Below are 21,968 nucleotides of genomic sequence, written 5' to 3'. Positions count from 1 at the left end.
TTGTGTGTGTGCTGAGTTGGGAGGTGGGGGTTCGGGTCTGTATGGGTGCTTGTTTGAGAGTTTGCTGATTTGGGGGGGTGGGGGGTTTGGGTCTGTATGGGTGCATGTTTGTGTGTGTTTGGGGCATAGTGTTTGGTTGGGGGTGAGAGGGCCATGGGGCATAGTGTTTGGTTGGGGGTTAGGGGGTGAGGGGGCCATGGGGCATAGTGTTTGGTTGGGGGTGAGGGGGCCATGGGGCATAGTGTTTGGTTGGCGGTGAGGGACAGGGGGCATAGTGTTTGGTAGGGGGTGAGGGGGCCATGGGGCATAGTGTTTGTTTGGGGTTGGGAGCCATGGGGCATAGTGTTTGGTTGGCGGTGAGGGACAGGGGGCATAGTGTTTGGTTGGGGGTGGGGGCCATGGGGCATAGTGTTTGGTTGGGGGTGAGGGGGCCATGGGCATAGTGTTTGGTTGGGGGTGAGGGACAGGGGGCATAGTGTTTGCTTGGGGGGTGAGGGACAGGGGGCATATTGTTTGGTTGGGGGTGGGGCCATGGGGCATAGTGTTTGGTTGGGGTGGGAGCCATGGGGCATAGTGTTTGGTTGGGGGTGAGGGGCCCATGGGGCATAGTGTTTGGTTGGGGGTGAAGGGGCCATGGGGCATAGTGTTTGGTTGGGGATGGGAGCCATGGGGCATAGTGTTGCACTCCAAGAGTGAACTCAATAATAAAGCTAAAACAGGCACAGTTAGGAGATGTACATCCTTTGCTTTTTTGAGGAAACCTGACTCAACGAAGGCCATACTCCTCTTGGGTAACCCAAACAGCAAACTATAGCAGTCCAAAATAACGGAATGTCCAATCAAGGGTCAATAAAATATATATAATTTAATCAAACAGACGATATATAATAACTAAATCGAAATAAATGATAGCAATGGAAAATGTGTAGTACAAAATGTAAGTTTGAAATGCAATAAAAATCGTTAGCCCTCAAAAACATATCTTTTTCCATGTGTTTAATACAAATTGGGGGTTGAAAAAGCCTCCTGACATGTCCCGCCTACTGCCCCGCCCACTTTTACTTTTCGGCCCACTATAGCCCTCATGTAAGGTACTTTCGGCCCTCTGTCAAAATCAGTTGTGCACCCCTGTAGTAAGGGGACACTTGGTGAGGGCTTGGGGGGCCAGGAAGTATTTTTTACTTCAATTGTTTTTTTCGATAGCAGCAACTACAAAAAACTACAGATAGCCAAGGGTATCTGTAGTTCTGTAACTGTGGCTATATTTATTATTTTTTAAAGATATTTTTACAGCTATAGTGACAACGGGGTGAAGTGACATGGTAGGCATCTGGGACTCCAATCCATGCAGTAACCAGGACTGACCCTGCCTAGCTTCAAAGTGAGGAAGTGGCCAGCCACCTCAGGCCATGTTGCCTAATAAATTAGCACAACTTGTTGTCTTTTGCTTAATTTTTTTATGGTATTTGTAGTCTATTAATGAAGATGAGGATAAAAATGCCACAATTGTATGTATTTATTTTTACATTTGTATCACGCCCATTGTACACTTTTGTTCTATACGGAATTATATATTTGAGTGACACCATGGAATCTGTACTTTTCAAGTTATCTTTTAAAGCAGAGTATTGTTGAACGCCAGACATGGGAGTGAGGAGGATAAATGATTGATTTGATTTTGATTTTTTTTGCATTTGTAGAGCGCACATAACAAACTCAATCGTATATTGGCTCAGATTGTGTAAACTGGGTAGATGATGTAACTAAATTTAGAGTCCCCAAAAGTTTTCAGTGCTCGGTGAAATTGCAGGAGAGAACTCACGGTCCTAAGCTGTAGTGGTTACGAGTTCGACAGCCTGGGGCCAAAGACAGCAAATCATCTGTCACCTCGCGATGTATAGGTAGAGTGAGGAATAATCAAGAGATGGATATTGCTAGAGCGTAGTTCTCTCACAGGATGGTCTGGTTGAATTAGCTCCCTTAAATACAGAGGGGCGATGTCATTTACGGATTTGAAGACAATACAGGCTGTCTTAAATTTGATGCGGTCAGCAATTGAGAGCCAATGTAGCTCGCTACGATATGGAGACACATGAATAGATTTATGTATCAATCTAACAGCCACATTCTGAGCTCTCTGGAGCCACTGAAGCTATTTTGAAGGGATGCCTAGCAGTTGACTATTAATGGGCACTAGTTAGTGCCCCGAACACAGAAACATGATCATCTTTAGGGTTGTAAGGAAGTGCCTGATTAGTCGTCTCAAAACAAAATGGACTGCTTTGGTCTTTGATCTCACCTGTGTTTCACTGCCAAGATCTTCTTGCCACATGCATCCCACATTTTTAATCTTTGATGCAAATTTCAAGCTTTTTCCCAGCAATGTTGGAACAGGCAGTTTCTTAGCAGTCGTCAGCAAATGCTTAGGGCCGGACAATATAAGTTCTGTCTTGGCAGCATTAAGCTGTATGTAGTTGTTTGACATCCAGTTGCTCACTTCTACCAGACATTGCTCCAATTTGCTGAATGCTTCCTGAAAATTGGGAATTCGTACAAATATTTGTGTGTCATCAGCATAAGAATGGAAATCCAGTCCATAGCATCTTAAGATTTCCAGAACAGGTCGGATATACAAATTAAAAAGCAATGGAGACAGGGAAGATTGCTGGGGGAATCCACAGCTCAGGTGGATGAGATCCGACAGGAACTTTGTCAATCTCACACGCTGCTGGCAATTGGTCATAAAGGACCTAAACCCGTTTAATGCTGCAGCAGAGACTCTTGCTACCTCCAGTAGTCGTTCCAAGAGAATATCATGATTTACAGTATCAAAGACTGCGGTCAAGTCCAGCATTACCAGGAGTGTGATCTCCCCTTGGTCCGCAACCTTCAGCAGTTCATCTTGTACTACTAGGAGGGCGGTCTCAGTTCCATATTTTGGTCAGAATCCTGCCAGGAATTTATCTAATAGTAGTTCCTGTTCGACAAACTCCTGGAGTTGATTAGTGACCACCTTCTCAAGAATCTTTGCTGGCCATGGGAGTCCTGGAATGGGCCAATAGTTTTGTAGCACCTATGCGTCGAATGAAGTTTTTTTCAATTGGGGTGAAACTATGGAAAGCTTTAGGCTTTCCGGAACAATCCCAGTCAGCAGAGATTTATTAACGAAATTGGCAATAAATGGGGTTAGCTTGAGTGCTAATTCTTTGGCTACATAAACTGGTAAGGGACAGAGAGAGTCAATTGTAGGTTTGAGAGTCCTAATAAGTTGACAGATATCTTTTTCGGAAACTGGATGAAAGTCAAAAGCAGAGTCTGGTTATGAAGACAGTCAACCTTAGATGCTGCAAAGTTTGTATTACATATCGCAGGATTTATAAGGGCCGTCTGTGCTAAATCTGCTCTCATTCATTCAATCTTATCTACAAAAAATAATTGAACAGGTTTGCCCTTGATTCTGTAAAATCATGCACTGCATTTTTAAAGTCTGGATTGCAAAACCTAGATATAATAGAGAGTTGATTGCTAGCAGACCAAAAATCTTTCTTAGCAGAAAAGATGGCCAATTTGTATCCCAGCAATGCGTTTTTAGCTTTGAATTTATTTTCTGGAGTGGGCTTTTTAAACCCATTTTGGCTAGTCTTACCAACTTGTAGACTAGTTGAGAACCAAGGTTGAGAAACCTTGTTGGCTTTTGATTTTGGGGGAGCTATTTTATTGTAGATAGTGCTTAAAACCAAAGAGCCCCTAATAAAGAATTCCTCACAAGAAAGTGTGGGATCGATAGAAGCAAGGGACTCAGAAATTTCACTACCAACAATTTTATCTAGGTCTCTGGCTTTCCGAGAGTAAGAAGCCTGTCTAATCTTGATATTAGATTTGGCTTGGTTAGGCGTACTCAGTTCAAAGAATTTTACAAAATGATCCGACCAGTGAACTGGTCAAGTAGATCCCAGAGTTCTTCCCAGAGTTCTTTAGAATCTGGTTTAGTTTGATCGTCCAGCCATATATTCCAGTTGCCCACCAGGAGCAACTGTTTATACTTATTTGCTTCACCACTAAGAAAACCATCTAAGTTCTCTAAAAAATGTTTGCATGATCCAGTGGGTCTGTAGGCTATTACTAGGTGAATAGTAAAGATCAGAGGGCAAGTACGTCATGAGTATTCACCAGGATGTGGCAAGAGAGGCTGGTTGCAATCCTGTCACTGGTGCCATTATTTTGCCCTGATTTTAGCTGCTTTTGATGGCACAAGTAAAGGACACATGTGGGTGCAAAGAGTAATTTCTTTCCAGAGGGCAGACACAACCCCTTTGTTTCTTGAGGTTGGCAAGCTTGCTGAAGTATTTGGCAACCAAGATTTAACTCAGGTTGTCATGCCCCTAGCGCAGACACTTACCCACAAGATCTTGGCTAGTATTGGGATTTTATTATCCAGGGAATATTTCACTATAGATTTCTGGGTTTAAAAGGTTAGCATCTTTTTATACTTTAAGAAGGAAGAAGAAACACTAAGGCACACCTATTTAGTTTGTAGATTGAGATAAATTGAGGAAACAACCTAACTCGGTTTGAAAGGAGTAAGGAATAAGTTCGGTATATGATTTTTCAGAAGGAATGTAGCTGGAATAAGAATAATAAATAAATAAATAAATAATGTATTAAAATATGGTGTTTTAATACATTATTACATTACATTTGTATTTATTCATTTAATAAAAGAATGTAGCTAGAATAAGAAGAATAAGAAGAATAAATAAATACATAATTTATTAAAATATGGCATTTTAATACATTATTATTTATTTATTTACTCTTCTTATTCTAGCTACATTCCTTCTGAAAAATAGTATACAGAACTTATTCCTCTCCTCTGGGTTATTCCTTGCAGTTATCAGATTATTTCTTGCACGGCATCTCTGCGCTTTTTTATACTTATTTGTTTTTCTGCCCCTTGACTTCATGCACCCGTGGGGGGTCCATAGAGGCTGACTTACTCACTGCCCTTGACCTTCTCGTTAATCCTTTGTTTCACAGGACTTCTCAACATACTCACTTGTAGTTCTTATATTGATTGAACTGTATGTTTACAGTCTACCGTCATGCACAATGGTGACGTCACAGCCATGAAGATGGACAACACTCGCCACGCTCATGCGCACACCAAAATCTGCCATCAACGCTCTGACGTATCTCTATTGCGGAAGTATAAAAGAGGGACCGTTCATGAAGGCAACACATCCTAATTGCGGGATGAGCTGCAACATGACTCCCTCACTCTGACCGGTTGAAATGTAAGTAATAGATAGCCGTGGGTCGGCTTTGCTCTAACTCTCGGTTCCAAACCGTACTTATATTATTTTTCATATTTTTCTTACTCAATCTTTCAGCTCAATCACCAGAAGGAGTACTTCCAGTATTCTCCCTTTATTTCGGGGTCTACCACAGTGCATCACTTTCTGACTAAATTGTAAGTGTTCACTTGAATATTTTTTCTCTTCCGTATGAGCTTTTGCTATGTAGGACATTTTGTCTTACCATTTGATACTCTCTCTGATTTATACTGACTACCCAGAAACGTGCGGTTGCACCATTTCGAATTATTTTTTTCAAAATACTCTCACATCTTGTGGTAAGTGATTTACTTATCCGACAATCTTATTTCTTGAGTTATGATTTAGTACATGAGGGCATGACCACCCTTACTTTTTTTTACTTTATTGCTGCTAAGGGGTTTTTATAATTACTATTTGTTCAAATGAATTAAGTATAACAAGTTCTTTCACAACTGTCTAAACCAATGTTGGAAATGAAGTAATGGAAGTGGAGATTACAAAACTATATCTGTTGATTTTGATTGAAAAATTGGGCTCCCCTACTATGCTAAATTGTACCTTTTTCTATTCTTTTTAGAAATGTTTTGAAAGAATTGTTATATTGCCCCTGAAGAAGAGTGTAAACTCGAAACGTGTTGGGCCTAAACATTGTCTACAATAATAAAGAACGATTTCTATGTTCTACAGAAATGGTCATATGGAAAATGTTCTTGTTTACTAAGTGTTTATACTAAATTGCATAAAAGAACCTTTGATTACTTTATCAAATTACTGATCTGTTTTCAGATACTGGATAGTGTGCAGGGGACAGGAGTTCCTAGATAGCACTTTTAGGAACACCCACCTCTTTCATCTTTTTTAATTTGCCAGCATATTTATTGGAACATTTCCTATCTCAGGTTAATTTTCTGGTGTTCATTACTTTTTTTAAAAGTCCATTACTTTTGTTTCGTTAAGGTCTCACCTTAACATCCTTGCAATTAAACGTTAGCTGCAGTGACGTTAAGGTGAGAACTTAATGCAACAAAAGCCCTGAAATTCAGCTAAATGCACCATAACGTCATGCCCCCTGTTGCACAGCTTATGACAACAAAGATGATATCACATATGACATCACTGATAACATCACTGGTGACATCACTATTACCATCATCTATGACAATGATTGGAACTGACTTGGGAAGGCACAGAGCTGCCTTCCAGATTTTCCCTTCCAAACAGTCCAGAAATGTTCTATTCTTAAATGCGACCATTGTGCACCCATACAGAATCATTGCGGTTAACTTTAATGTATACAACCCCATTAATAGAGCCAAAGAATAGGCACACAATTTGCATTTTGGTATTTTCATTAGAGTGATACAATATTGTGTTTTCCAATCCATTATCTCTTTTTGAAATTTAGTTGGGCTTTTACTGATATGGTAAAACCAAAGTAATGTAGTAATTTTACCCTTGTAAAAGGGATTTTATTCAGTCTCCAAACATACAATTTATTTTGTAACCTGGTGGTACATATCATTATGAAAGATTTTGTCAGGATGATTGTCATCTGATTATTTCTCAAAACACTGTGAAATCCATCTAGGATTATCTAAGGTTGTCGATGTAAAATAGATATTCAGCTCTTCCGAAATCTACTTTCCTCCCATAGGTCAGAGACGTAGAGATTAAAAAGGATGGGGGCTAGAATGCACCCCTTCCAAATTCCTTTCCTTAGCAGTATATCTCTAGACAAATCTCCCAAAGTGTTTAACCTGACTTTTATGGAATTCCCAGTCTATAGTAACTGAATCATATGCAGGAGACCCAGATTAATACCCCACTTAATTAGTTTTTGCAATTGCCTTGTGGTGTTAACATTGTCAAACGTGGCTCATAAATCAATTGCGGTCATATATAGGGATTTACCGGAGTGCCCACCTATATCGGAGATGCATGCACAAAGTGCAAAGGTACTCATTAGAGTTCTGACATCTTTCCTAAAGCCTGTTCGTAGACTGAATCTATTGGTAGACTCTGACCAAACAGTTAATTCCTTTAATACCAGATTTGTGAACATTCTTTTATAAGGAATCGATCAGAGCAATTGGGCGGTAACACGACAGATCACTTCTATCAAGTTTTATAACAATGAGAATGAACAGGGATTTTTGCCAGGAACTAGGACAATGTTCAACGGCAGCGATGTGCAAAAAGAGCTTAAACAGAATATCCACCCATAGTACAGGATCATCCTTAAATATTCTGGCGAAGTGAGGCTGCTAAGTGTGGTGGCAGTCTGCATCGTTGGAGCCATTGTGGTATTCCCCTGTTGCCAGTGGATTTCCAAGGCTCCTCCCATTTACCCAGCAACAGCACAAAACACTTAAATTGTTGCGAAGCGGGCACGAAGTGGGGCTGCTAAGTGTGGTGCAGTCTGCAGTCCGCGTTACGGGGTAGGGAGAGGAGGAGATGCGGGTAGCAGCCCGTCCAGACAAGCAAAAGAAATGTTAAAGGTCGGTGTGAAGTAAACATGACAGCAGATGGGAGGCTGCTGAACTTTTTTTCCACTCTACTTCCACCCTCCCACTCCTACACAGAGAAATGTTCACCTGGAAAACCGATTTGTACTGTGAGAAATGAAAGGCTTAAAAAAGAAGTACAATCTGCGAAGTGAGCAAACCTTGTCCTTGGCTTGTTCATGATCCTAGAGTGAGTTATCTCTGAGAGAAAAGCCACTAGCCCCTGATAAATCCCAAATCTCATGTTATTTTGTTTGCTTATGATTAACAAAGTCACTTAAGGAAATAACCCAGACCAATCTGTGGGCTGGCGGTTTAGGGGCAGAATCTGCTCCGATGGTCCCGGGTTAAAATCGCAGTCTGCAAGATTTAAAGACCTGTGTTAGAGGAAATAGAAAATAGACTTAACATCTCAATCTCAGAGGTGAGATAAGCCTGGAGAGAGAGATCATGGACTCAGCTCAACAGATGGAGTGACTAAGAGTATCTCCACGGATGTTTGAAACTCTTACTCAGAGGTCCCTGCTGGATGTCAGCACTTCCCATGCCAAGGGGGGGGCTCCGAGGATGAAGAAGAGGTGGATCAGTCCTCAATGCCCTTGCCCAGTGAATTATCAGCAGATATGGAGAATGTTGATTCGAACTCCAGTCCACTGATGGCGCTGAATATGGTACTACAGACTTTTATTAGGCTGTATGATACAGCTGTGAATGAAGTAAGGGCTAATTCACGTACACTGAAAGAAATTCATATCTTGCTAGTAGAGTGGAGCAAGTTTAAATCGGAGTTGGCCGTGGCAAAAGGGCAAACAATCCTATCACACATTGTGAGTCTCACTATTGATCCAGATAAGGTGGTGCCCACAATAATGATAATATAGTCTGACACCGACCCAAAACCCCTTGACAATGCCTCCAGGAAGCAGCACAGCGGAGGTCTCAGTACATTCGGTGGGGACTTTGGGTTTGGGGGAAATCAAAAACAAACAAATGCCCCATCAGAAGAGAATTAAGGGCTCACAAAAATTCTTCAGAATTCTGTTTCTCATCCAAAACAACCCATGGGCCTCAAACACTAAAGCAAGCAGAGCCGGACAGCAAATGATAAATACCAACACGCCTACTGGACCTGGGGAGAATAAAAACGTGTGCAATACAAATAGGAGCATGAGGAAGAATATGGACACATGGAACCTCAAAAATGACGAATGGCAATTAGTCGAGAAGAAGAAAGTGAAGAAAAAGAGAGGAGTAAGCCCACCCATGATGGATGTAACAACAAAAGGGACTAGAGCAAGGGTGTTGAGTTGAGCTCACCCAATACTGAATAGCCCTCGGTGAAAGTGGGCTGACTGTGACACTCACTCAAAACATGCTGATTGCCTCCAAACCAGTGAGGGGACCTCTGCGTATAAGCATTTGGCCCTTGCTCCATCGGGGCCCAGACGAGGGGAATGAAAGCCTGAGCTCTCCCCTACAAAGCCTTTGATCTTTAAATCTGTTTTTGAGGAGGAGCGAAACATCCCGCTAAATTGAGAGAATGTTCTGTCTTTGTTATCCTCAATCCCACACCTTTCATCAATTTCGACACAAAATCTGAAGTTTGTGCATTTGAGTGATCATTCATGCTTAGGCAAGTGCACTGTTTATTTTGCTTGAAAACTCATTGAAGATCTGGTTACATGCACCAAGAGGACATTTTATTTCAGGGTTTTCTTTGCTACTATGCTGACCTGGGCTTGAAGTATTATACACAGCCAAACCAAGACTTAACCATGACATGTAACTACAACTATGATAATCGTTGGCCCACTAATCGATACTACCCGGACTCAGGGTAGAGATGTCTAGCAAGTACTGTGACCCCAATCCCAGCCTTGCAACCTAGCTTCTATACTGAATCTACTGATCTACTGTGCTGGAACACACAAGGATTTAACTGTTTCTGCAAAAAGCACAAGCAAATGTTTTGTTATCTTATGCCATTATCATTTTACAAGAGCCGTGGTTGTCGGAGAGCCCTCTGATTGATGGCTGGATGATCAATCACAAACATGCCATCAAAGGGACATGGGGCCGTCCAATGGGTGGTTTGCTAACAGCAGTAATAAAGCGTGGGAATTGTGTTGTAAATAACTGCCCAAGAAAATTGGCTGTCCTACTGGCAACTGTGATCTCAGAGAGCTTGGTCGTCTCGATCTTACAGATGCTTATAGTAAACATTTATTTCAACTCAATATCTTCCCCTGTTGAGGAGGTGCTGAGTGATTTGGACAATGTGCTGATCAAATGGAATACCATGCACACCCAATCTGATAATATAATATGTGGGGATTTTAAATGTGCTTTAGTGCTTAGTCTCTGAAGAAGGAGAATGGTTTGGGGATGACGGAGCATATACCACGATTACTCACATAGGTAGTTTGGGAAAGAGGGGGACGCATGGGGGATTGTCGTCACAGTTCTTGTCCAGATGCAGTTTTATCCAATCTAACCTACTTTGTGGGGAGATATGGGCAAAGACGGCCATATGGCAGAATCATTACGCTGAGTCCACAATTGACTATATGTTCTTGAGAAATATGGATCAGAGTAACATACATGTGTTTAATGTGGAGATGACGCCTTTGAGTGTCCACGCTATGAGCTGCCTTTATCAGTGCAGGGGTGCCACAGGTAGCCAATAATGGGGGTCTGACTGGCTTGATAATTACTAACAAGAAAAATAAATCTTGGAAAATAGGGAAGGTCCATGAAGCCAATTTTAAAACTTAACATTTGGTGGACCGCACTGCTTGAAGAGCAGTGACAGTAATTCACTCTCCCAGCACAATTTGCTACTGTTTTAGCTAATTTGCACTCCTCAGGGTTGGAACCATGAGCACCTCTGCTGATTCTGTTTGCTAAAAATTGTGTTTCTGGCTTTGATCAAAATTTAATTGATAAGAAAAAGGAGTAAAGGCAGAAACTGAAAAGTCTGAAGCTCACTGTTTGAAAAGGGGAGGCTCTCAAGGAAAGGATAAAGCTATACAAAAGAGAATACAGTACATGGCTTAAGGTGCACATATTACAACTCTGTGGGGGTCATTACAAGTTGGGCGATAAGGGATACCGGGCACCGGTAAGGAGACCGGTGCCGGTAATCCATTACCACCAAATTCTGAGGTCCCCTAGCGGGAACCGCAAGGGACGTGTGGTCGGACCACACGTCCTTTACGGGTCCTGTTACGGAACCAGGGTGCTAATTACGGTCCTGCTAATAGCAGGCCCGTAATTAGCGCCTTCCCCATTCCCATTGAGCCCTATGGGGGCTCAAATGGGAATGGGGAATGGCATTTGAAATGGGGACTTACCTGGTCCGCCTAGGGCGGAATGTCCCAGTAAGTCCCCACTCCACCAGACCAGACCCGGACACGATTTTGGAGCCAGCCATGGCGCTAATAGATCCATGGCTACCTCCAAATTTGTAATGAAGCCCTATATCTCCAAACATCAAACTCTGTTCAAAGGTCTGGTCGTTAAATACACCCGATCGATATGGAGGATTCTAAATGGCACTCAGGATCAGCAATCGAGCCTGCAATTGTGCTGTGTATCGGAGGCGGAATGGTGTGAATATTATTATAAAGAATTAAACTCTGATGACCTAAGCAATTTGCAGGAGCGAGACATTGCTACAATGCCCAAGATATGGAAGTATGACTTTGATAAGACAGGCATCTCTATGGCAATTAAAACACTGAATAATTTGAGAGCAAATGGTCTGGATGGGGTGGCAAATCAATTTCATAAGGAAGACCCTGAATTCTGGCCTCACATCCTGCTTAGACCCTTCCAGCATATTGCCAGGGGTACAGACTGTCCGGACGCGTGGCAAACAAACACTGTCATCCTGATTTTCAAAGGAGGCGACAGATCGAGCACGGCAAATTATAAACCAATTGCGCTGATAGACTCTGCAGCCAAGATCTTCGCCAAACTGGTCTTAAAACATTTGACTAGGTGGGAAGAGAAGGAGAACATTCTTGGCCCACTTCAGATCAGGTTTAGGAGGTGTGTGGGTACCCTGATGAGTGCTGTGGCCTTCTCTATCTGTACCTGGGACATAGAAGGCAATTTTGTCAAAACACTCTATGTAGCAGTGCTGGATTTCAGTGCTGCTTTTGATAATGTTAATAAACAAAAACTATGGGGAAAGCTAAGACGATGGGGCATTGAAGAGGGCCTGCTAAGAATGATCCAACTGTTATTCAGGAAGTATGGAAGATATGGAAGTATGACTTTGATAAGACAGGCATCTCTATGGCAATTAAAACACTGAATAATTTGAGAGCAAATGGTCTGGATGGGGTGTCAAATCAATTTCATAAGGAAGACCCTGAATTCTGGCCTCACATCCTGCTTAGACCCTTCCAGCATATTGCCAGGGGTACAGACTGTCCGGACGCGTGGCAAACAAACACTGTCATCCTGATTTTCAAAGGAGGCGACAGATCGAGCACAGCAAATTATAAACCAATTGCGCTGATAGACTCTGCAGCCAAGATCTTCGCCAAACTGGTCTTAAAACATTTGACTAGGTGGGAAGAGAAGGAGAACATTCTTGGCCCACTTCAGATCAGGTTTAGGAGGTGTGTGGGTACCCTGATGAGTGCTGTGGCCTTCTCTATCTGTACCTGGGACATAGAAGGCAATTTTGTCAAAACACTCTATGTAGCAGTGCTGGATTTGAGTGCTGCTTTTGATAATGTTAATAAACAAAAACTATGGGGAAAGCTAAGACGATGGGGCATTGAAGAGGGCCTGCTAAGAATGATCCAACTGTTATTCAGGGGTAACTCAGTAAGAATCCGGTTAAATAGTCAGGGGGATGTGACCAACTCTATCCCGATCACTAAAGGGGTGAGAGAGGCCTGCATAGTGGCCCCAACAATATTCAATCTATATCTAGCCAATCTATGGAAAGAAAGCTTGGCATGAGGAGGGCATGCACCTAGATGGAAAGACCTGCGCTGAACATCATCGCCTACGCCAATGATCTAATACTAATGTATTATATGCCAGTGGGTTTCCAGAGGCTTCTTGATGGTGTCCAAGCCTTCCTGGTGACTAATCATCTGAAAATAAACCCCCTTAAATCGTATACAGTGACTTTCACGAATGCTCAGATAGTAGGTGCTCATGGAAAGTAAATCAAATCCCAATTAAGCAAGTTACCACTATAAACTACCTGGGCTTCCAAGTCTCAACAAAGCAACATCATGTTATTCAAAAGTGGAAGATGGAGGCAAACATTAATGCACTTATTTCCTTGATGAAAGTTTTAAAGAATAAGCTTTGTGCATTTTCCTTACTATCATTAATCGAGTTGTACAAATTAAAGATAACAGCAACAATGTTATATGGCTGTGAATTAATATTGTTTGCCGATCAGGTCTTTTTAGATTGTTTGGAAAGCAAATTTTGGATGGCAGTGTTGAACTTGCCAAAATCCACCCCAATCAGTGCAATCAGACTGGAGCTGGGCCTGATCTCGTTGTGGGTGCAATACATAAAAAAGATCCATGTCTCTAATGACCAACATAAGGGAAAGAGAGGAATACTCGCTGAGCTTGTACGTACTAGAACGTATGCGCAATGGGCTTGTGCATAAATCTTTTTCAAAAACTGTAAAACCTATTCGAATATGCTGTAAGTGGATACCGCAGACAGCGCTTATACAATAAAAACAAAATAAAGCGATGGGATAGAAATACTCATTATGAGGATCTGAATAGGTTACAACTATACAAACATAATCAGTACCTACCCGCTCCTTATAATAAGATAATATCCTGTCTTCAGAAACTCCCCTCCAATAAGCAAAGGGATCCGTACTTGAGATTTTGCATGAAAGTTCTCCCGACAATGGAAGTCTTAAGGTCGAAAATCCAAGTCACTAGGGAAATGCGAGGTTGTCGTGCATGTGGGTCAGTCCGAAGTAAATCCCTATTTCATCTTGTACTGGAATGCCCGTTTTTTCAGGAGCATAGAATTTGTTTATTGAGAAGGTTTATTCACTCGACCACTTATGTATTATCAGACAATTTGTGGGTGAGGTTGATGATGACCACACATGAGGGTCTCATAGTAGCTGTGGCAACAATGTTGGCACAAATATTTCAGTAACTGAAAAAGAAAATGTTGCAGGGTGAAGCAGACTTGAGAGCAATTTGGGGGGACTAATAGCCCACTCAAATGGCTACCTGAGTGCAAGATTGTGTGTGTAATTTTGAGAAGGAGGAGTATTATTGGGTGGTACATGATTTAATGTTGGTCCAAATAGGAATGTGCTAAACTTGTGGAAAATCCTGTACACTCACCATGGAATGAATTGCCAACAATTGGCATGGAATTTATGTCTTGAGTATGTTATGTGTATATTACTTATGGTCGGTGTATGTTTAGACTTTAATGCTCTTTTTGGTCTTTATTTTTGTTGAAGTGTAAAAGTGTATTTATAAACTAAACACATTGTTCTTCTAAATATAAAAAATATTCTGTTTGCTACTCCATCCGGTTTGCTAGCTTGATAATTATTCAACTTCCCAATTACCATCTCAATGTCCATTTTATAAAATGAGGGTATCCAAATAGGTACCATCAGAACGTGTGTTTCAAAATTCAATGAGTGATGAGGGAGTGCTCTAAATCTGTTGGTAAAAGTGTGCTACCCATGGATGGCATTTAGGGGTCCCCAGGGGTCGCAACTGCGACCCCAGTGGTCTCCCTTGCTACTCCTAAAAAAATCTGTTTTTTTGGGTTTTTTTACATTGAGGCTCATGGGCTGTGGCCAGCAGCATGTGGCTCTTTGTTTCTGAAGTGGCTAATTTTCTGATGGCTATAGCCAGTAAGGTAGCTCTTTGGGTTGAGGACTGGCTGCTGCAATGTGTGTGTGATCTGCAGGTTGCAGGTCAGACTCCTAGCAAGGTCAAATCAGCCTTTCATCCTGCTGAGGTTAATAAATGAGTACCAACACAGGTTGGATGATATTGCATGTATATTTGTTCTATATGAAGCGCTTAACAACACATCATTATCGTTTGGCCTTGGACGTCTGCTTGCATTCACAGTGATTTGATATTAATGATACATATGATTCTTGTATGATATTTTAACAATTCTTTTCGTAGTGTACTCAGAAACAATGCTATGTGATGCCACTTTCTGTTTTGTCGTGGGGTGAAAGGTTGTGTTCCATCGCTTCCCGTGATGTCACCTCGGGGTGGGGTCAAATTACATCACGTCCTGTGATGTCATCAGAGATCAAGGGTTGTGTGATGTCACTTCCAATACCTCAGGCATTTTGGTGAAATGACATCCCTGGTGCTATCCAAGCTTCTTCTGACACACAGCAAAACTGTACTATCAATTGGGAATCATTGGTGTTATTCAGAATTCGCCAAAGTGAACGTGTGTCTTTATTTAACAATTTCTTAACAGAAACAGATATTTGCTAATATATTGTTGAATTCTGTGGGAGTTAAGCCATGTGTGATAAGACTGTTTCAATGTTTTTCACATTTCAGATTTCTATTTTAAAATACACTATATTGGAAGTGCAAATACTTGTTGGTTTGGCGATAAATCTTGTAGGAAAATATTTTGTACAAAATATTTTTTACATCTAATTTATTTATTCATTAACTTTGTCATTTGTTATAGCGCTGTACACCATAATTATGGTCCCAACGTGTTTTTGGTTGAATGGCCTTGGAGGGACCAAAGTCCAAAAATGTGGGAGAATTTTGGAGGTGCTATTATGCGTGTGTGCATTTCAATCATCAAAGCTATGCAATGGTGGCCAAGACCTTGCAAGTCATACATGTCTAAATGGAGTGTGTATGGGCATAGCAGACGTATACTATGGACTAAAGGAGGGGTTGTGTTTAAGGAGATAGAGAGTTATGTGGAAAGCTACAGTTCGAATGTTTGTCATTAAAAGTAGCTTCATTCTTATGGCAGAGAATGTGCAATTGTGCTTGTGTTATATGTGAGTGAAAGTTGTGTTGAAGTGAGCCTGTGCCTTCCACTAAGTTGTGAAGGTGTGGTGTGCAAGAGGAGAAAAGGGTTAGCTGCACAAACAAAAATGTCTACTTCCTGGGTAGCTTCCATCTATGTAGATAGAGCAGTGTGATCTAAGTGGTAGATGAATGCATAATACCTTACACAAATAGGCTAAATGTGATATATGGCTGACTAACACAATGGGCTGAAATGCCATGCATAGACAACGCTTATTGCTCCAGACGCGGCAGCATGTCGCTCCATCCCATGAAAGACATGGGAAATACTTGAGCATGGTCTTTGGAAACTCTGTGCTTCCCTGTTAGTATCCCGAAGGCCGCACGACACATGGGGGTGGCCATGGCCTCTGGCTGACACAGGACAGCAAGGATGGCAAGAGCGATCACGTGACCCGGCAGAGTTGCGTGACACGAAAGGAAACGGCAATCCCTTCCTGTATAGAACAAGACAGCATATACAAATCATTGCTTCTCAACACTCTAGTTGTTTGGCTCTCGTTCCTGTGCTCTTGTACTTTTGGGCATACTTATTTGGCTTCTGAAGCCCTGGATTTGCATTACTGGATCGCTATTGGATTGCCCTTGGATTTCACTGTTGCTTCTAGAACATTTATGTTTTTCTGGATATTGGTGTAGAGGAGCAGGTAAACGTTTTATTGCCAGTTGCCACCCCCTCACCAGCATCATATTGGAACAGTCAAAGAAAAGCCATAGATGGGGACCCCCTATATTTTTCCTATACAGCGTTGAGTGTATGAGTGTATGAGAGATGTTATGCACTAAGACAGCTATATAGAATGTAGTCTCACACTGAAAGTGTGGAAAGATGTTGCATGGAAGAAAACTAAATGGAAGGATGGCGTCTGCCAAGATGTCAGAATGCTTCTGTGGATATCATGGATGGACATTAAAGTATAATCTAATGAGGAGAAAGTGATGTCATAAAGAAGATATATGATCCTACGTTGAAACAATATGAACATATTAAGTAACAATGTAACTGAAGCACTGAGTGTAACATGAACGTAATCATGGATCGAAAGAAAATGAAGTAACTTACTGACCAATAACTGTAAATATGCAGTAATGCAAGGTAGAAAGACAAAGTATAGAAGCTTGCCACAGAGGAATATATAACATGGCAAGAACAGCCATATTAGGAAAATGGACAACGGCTCACGTTGAATTTAACCAAGCTACCTCAGAGACAGGCCAAGGCTGTAAGAATCAGAAGACGCAGAAAAAACATCCCTGTGAGCAGACTCGACGATGAGACAAGGTTGGCCCAGAGCAAAGATGCTATTTTGGAGGATAAGTGCAGATCACAAAGAGAGTACACGGATAAGATGTGAATGTGGAACATTCTTTATAGATTGAAGAAGTTAAAAACATCTGTGAGAGCCAAACTGCTGGGCAATTAAAAGTGTGTAAAGTTAATATGAGAAAGAGTGAGAAAGTGCATAGATGCAAATAGGCAAAAAGGCGCAACAGCACCCTGCATAATTAAATCAAATAGCAGTAAATGGAAGGCTGAAATTGACAAATTCATGGTCTTTTCACACGTCAAACACAAAGGCTATTCATTAGAGAGTTTAGAATATTCATTCAAAAGAGATCACATCTCTCTAGCAAGAAAATCTGTTCACTGGCTTCCAGTCAAAGACTGCATCACTTTTAAAATTCTTACCACCACACACAAATGCATTAACCTCACTGCACCCTCCTACCTCTTAGATTTGCTAGCTAGATCCACCTCAACCAGGCCTACAAGAACATGCTGCACCAACCAACTCACTATCCCGCGCATCTATAAAGCTAAAGCTGGAGGAATAGGCTTCCCATATCTTACCCCTAAGCTATGGAATGCGCTCCCTTCTGCACTCAGAGCAGAAACCTCTCTCCATGTATTTTGGAAACATCTGAAAACTGCTCTCTTTAATTAAATTCTCACCGTATGCCTCCTGTCTCCTTTCTCACCCTTCTCATGATGCGCTACAAACTAACTGTACTACTACAAGCACATTATGTTTGCCTGTTTTGCTATCTATGTAACTAAGTTGTGACCTCTCTGTTATGCTATCTATGTAACTTGAGTTGTCACCCCTCACTGTAACAAGCCCAACAATGCTCCCGAGCTGTTGCACACTATAAAAATCTGAATGAATAAATAAATAGAGCATTGAACTAAGATAGTGGTGTGCCCACACTCCCTTGAATGTTGTAGGAGAGTGAGCAGCAACAAGGTCAACTACAAACAGAAGAATTTGGCTGATGGGCTTCCGATGACAGGTTATAGACTAATTGGGAAAATAGGGAGTAGTCTGACGGGATTCAACCACCTAGGTTTTGTTTCACGTACGTGCAGCTAAGGGGCTAAAGGTCCAAGGTTGGGATAATAGGCCAACCAATCACTGGTGTTGGGGGACTACCTGACTTAAAGTGCTGAAGGAGCCAATTCACTGATGTTGTGTCACTAGAATCAGTGCTATATGTGTTTAGAGGTAGTTCAAGGCATGCCCCACAGACAAGGGATCGCCAATGAAGCACTGATCTTTATATATTCTATAAGAAGATATGATCCCTTCACCAATCCCTTCCCTCGATAGATTTAGTATTTTGCATTGTAGGATGATGTCATATTTGCCGCATATTGAGGGATAAGGAATTCATGTAATCAAACTTGGTTGTGAGTGTAATCATGTAATAAGTCTGATGTTTGCCAGTTGACCCTACTTTATTAAACTGATAATAAAGTAGTGCATTTCCATACTCTTTGAGTCTGCCCGATCATATTTCTAAGATCTATTAGTGTAATTCCATCTAGCACAAAAGACACTTCAAGATGCTGGAGCATATTTGGTAGTGATGCGGATGATTATGGTCTAGTCGACCTAGGCCACATCCAGACCCCCAGACGCTCGGCTCCTCCCACCATTAGTCAGACGACCGAACAGTTTCCTGTGGAAAACGGCGCACAGACATGTGTGAAGAAGATTTGGTTGGCAGCTCCCTCTTTGACAAAATTCCTGTCCGGTCCCCGCTGGCTCCCCGTGGATGAAAGGCAAGCTGGTCGGTTGAAGGAGAGTCAATGCCGGAAGACTCAAACTGAGTCACAGATCTAAGTAGAAAAAGAAAGTGGCAAAATAGCCGGTAGGGATTGTGTTGTAAATAATAAGTGTAAAAAGGTACAGGATTTTTTTGGGGGAGATTATGAAGAGAAATAGATGCCCTGATTACTGATCCCAAAGTGGCAGAAGGGTACGCACTAAGTTATGAAAGATTCCTTAGGCAAGGTCCACAGAAGAGTGCATATCAAACTCCAGATTGGAGTGAAACAGAGATGGGATACATTTAATAAGATATTAAAGAAAGGCGTATGACATAAAAACATATTTAAAGTGCACATGTGTGGGGTTGTACATTTGTCAATATAAATCTTGTGTTGTGTCTAGACCAGTGGTCTTCAAACTGTGGGGCATCCCCCCACCCCCAAGGGGGGTGTGGCCACATCCAGGGTTGGCCGCGAGAGCCCAGCATGAAATGTAAAAATGATTGGAGGAAATGGGCAAGGGTGGCTCACATGGTCGGACTGGAGCATAAAACTGTCTCAGGCACCAATGAAAAAGTGGCCCGCAGTTGCAAATGAATATTCATTCCTTTAGTCACAGACAGTTTGAAAAGTACCCAAGGTTTTTTTTTTTTTAAAATGTAAGCAAAGTGTGAAATTTAAAGAATATTTATTCAGCAACAATGGTCAAAACTACTAGCTGCATAGTGAAGTAACACTATGTTACCCACAAAGTGGCCCACATTGGCCAAAATGTGGCTCCTTTTGACTGCCCCACACTAGCATTTTGCATTTTTGGTACAGGCATTTTGCCCTATTACCCTATAGGCCAGTCCAAGCCTTGGTCCATTGAGCAGATTTTGGTGAGTGGGGACGAGTGGGGAAGGAAGGTTGTATTTTAAAAATGCCTTTGTTACACAATCCCCTACCCACCTGCCAAAATAAATCAGCTCTCCTTCTGAGGTGCTTTGGAGCCCAGGGGACAGGGATGGTATGTTTTTTACTGGATATCGATCATAGAGGTCCAGTCGAAAATACCATGCTTTCCCTTTCGCCCCCCAGAAATGCTGTAACATCTATTAACTGAGATAATACCAATGAGATGTGTATTCCCTCAAATCACTCGCTTGAATTGATTCCTACGCTGGAGTGATCTTTCTTTCTAATTGCTTGTGTTCTTTTTCTCCACCTCTTCTCTTCCGGATAGATGTTGTTCTATGCGACTCAAGCTTATGCCATTGAAACATTTTGTAAATGTATATATCTGCAAAGGGTCATCATTTTGCTATAACATATTTTGTTAGTGCTTTCTCTCTTTGTTCTCATCCTCATATTTGTTATATGGTCTTGTATTTTCTAATTCAACTGGTAAATATACCATATTACTGTACTCCTCTTGCACCTCAATACTCTCTCTGTTGCTAGCTGTATGTGTTCAAGCCCCCTGCCCCCAATATTTGGCCCCGATTCTCATTTTGTCTTTTGCCCTTCCCTCTGTTTCTCTGATTAGCCAAGTCTAGAGCATGGTAACATACATTGCTGTTGTGTTTTGGTTTGGTCTGGCAATTGCATATAGCTGAATGTTCATGCCAACAGCATCAGTACTCAGGATAGTGTATTTCTGTTCAGAGCGTTTCTTATGCTGTATGGAACTCAATGCACCGTTGAAAACTTCTTAGAGCTCATTGATGACAATTCTGGGCATTGTGCACATCACTGAGACCTTCACAAACGTTTTGCAGAAAAGCCTATTATAGTTATTATCGGGTGCGCATTGCTTATGCCACACAAACACACGTGTATACATTACTGTAATATTGTACTAGTTAGTAAACAATGTGAACATTGAAGTTAGTGCAATAAAAAACGGGTAAGCAATGTCTGGCTTTAAAACTTGTTTTGGACTACAACTCTCACCAACCCTCGCCAGCACAGTCGACGGTGACGGATCCTGGGAGCCCTAGTTCAAAACAACTGGAGAATTGAAAGTTGTACACCCCCCTGCGGCAAAAAGAATGGAAACGCAGAACTACAGTATACGCTTGACTTGTCGAGTTCTAATTCAAAACTTTTCAAATATGTTGAATATGAAGTTGCCAGAAGATAAGAGGCCTTCAAAGAGGTTGTGGCATGTTTGGTCTGTGGGGTATATGTTGAAACCTCCCAACACATGGCCCAGGAGTGACATCTTGTGTTCTACGGCTTTTTCTAATGCACACTCTTTTAACTTCCAGCGGATGAACGTTTGGCAACAAAGCACTCCAGTGTACACGCTCTCCAAATACTAGAACACGTTGCTGCTGCAGAAGTGTGCCAATGATGTCATATAGCTAAACCATTAACATTCAACGTCATTCTGCGTCTTGAGCACAGTTCACACACAGAACTCCAAAATACAAACACGCGGAAAAAGAGTGCAATGCATGGCTGCCGTGTGATGCCCAGCCATGTCTAAGAAATTAGCATGCAGCTGCTTGCAGGCCATGAATATGTACGGAAGAACTACTCTACACGTCACCGCGTGCAAAGAGTAGTGGTCAGACAACCCCGGACTGACTGCAGAAGTCGAACATGCCAAATGGAGCCTCCTCAATAGACATGTTTCCATGATGCCTACACGTGCTGTGAAGTAATATGCATCTCCCACGCCAATATACCCGCAGCGGCAGAACCGGGAATGGCCATGTGTGTAGTTTGCCTTGTGCCACGGCATGGAAGAGTCACATGGCAGTGTGCATGAAGTGTGTGCATGAAGTGTACCGCCGGCGGAGAATGCCAAAGCACAACACATCTGGTGTTAGTGTCTGCCCCGTGCAAAGTGCGGCATATACCGATAGGACTGCATTCGAGTTTCACAAAACACATTTACAGTAATTATGATTCGGAGAGAAGCTGTTGCCTGGGGCTAGTATGGATAACGATGCTCTCTGTTGCACTGTATTGTATAATTCGTGCTTGATGTTACGGTTTCAGTGCCAAGAGAATTCCTCGGCGT

General features: G+C 41.9%; 1 protein-coding gene across 4 annotated transcripts in view; it reads right to left on the bottom strand.

Annotated features, from left to right (window-relative positions):
- Nucleotides 1-21,968, bottom strand: part of SGCZ (sarcoglycan zeta) — a 6,780,780-nt gene that overhangs the window by 2,003,385 nt on the left and 4,755,427 nt on the right. The gene's annotated exons all lie outside the window — the stretch shown is intronic.

The sequence above is a fragment of the Ambystoma mexicanum genome, chromosome 6q (assembly GCF_040938575.1).
Source record: "Ambystoma mexicanum isolate Mex_15411 chromosome 6q, UKY_AmexF1_1, whole genome shotgun sequence".
Classification (NCBI taxonomy): domain Eukaryota; kingdom Metazoa; phylum Chordata; class Amphibia; order Caudata; family Ambystomatidae; genus Ambystoma; species Ambystoma mexicanum.
The sequence above is the reverse complement of the archived record's forward strand: the minus strand, read 5'-3'. Positions and strand labels throughout refer to the sequence as shown.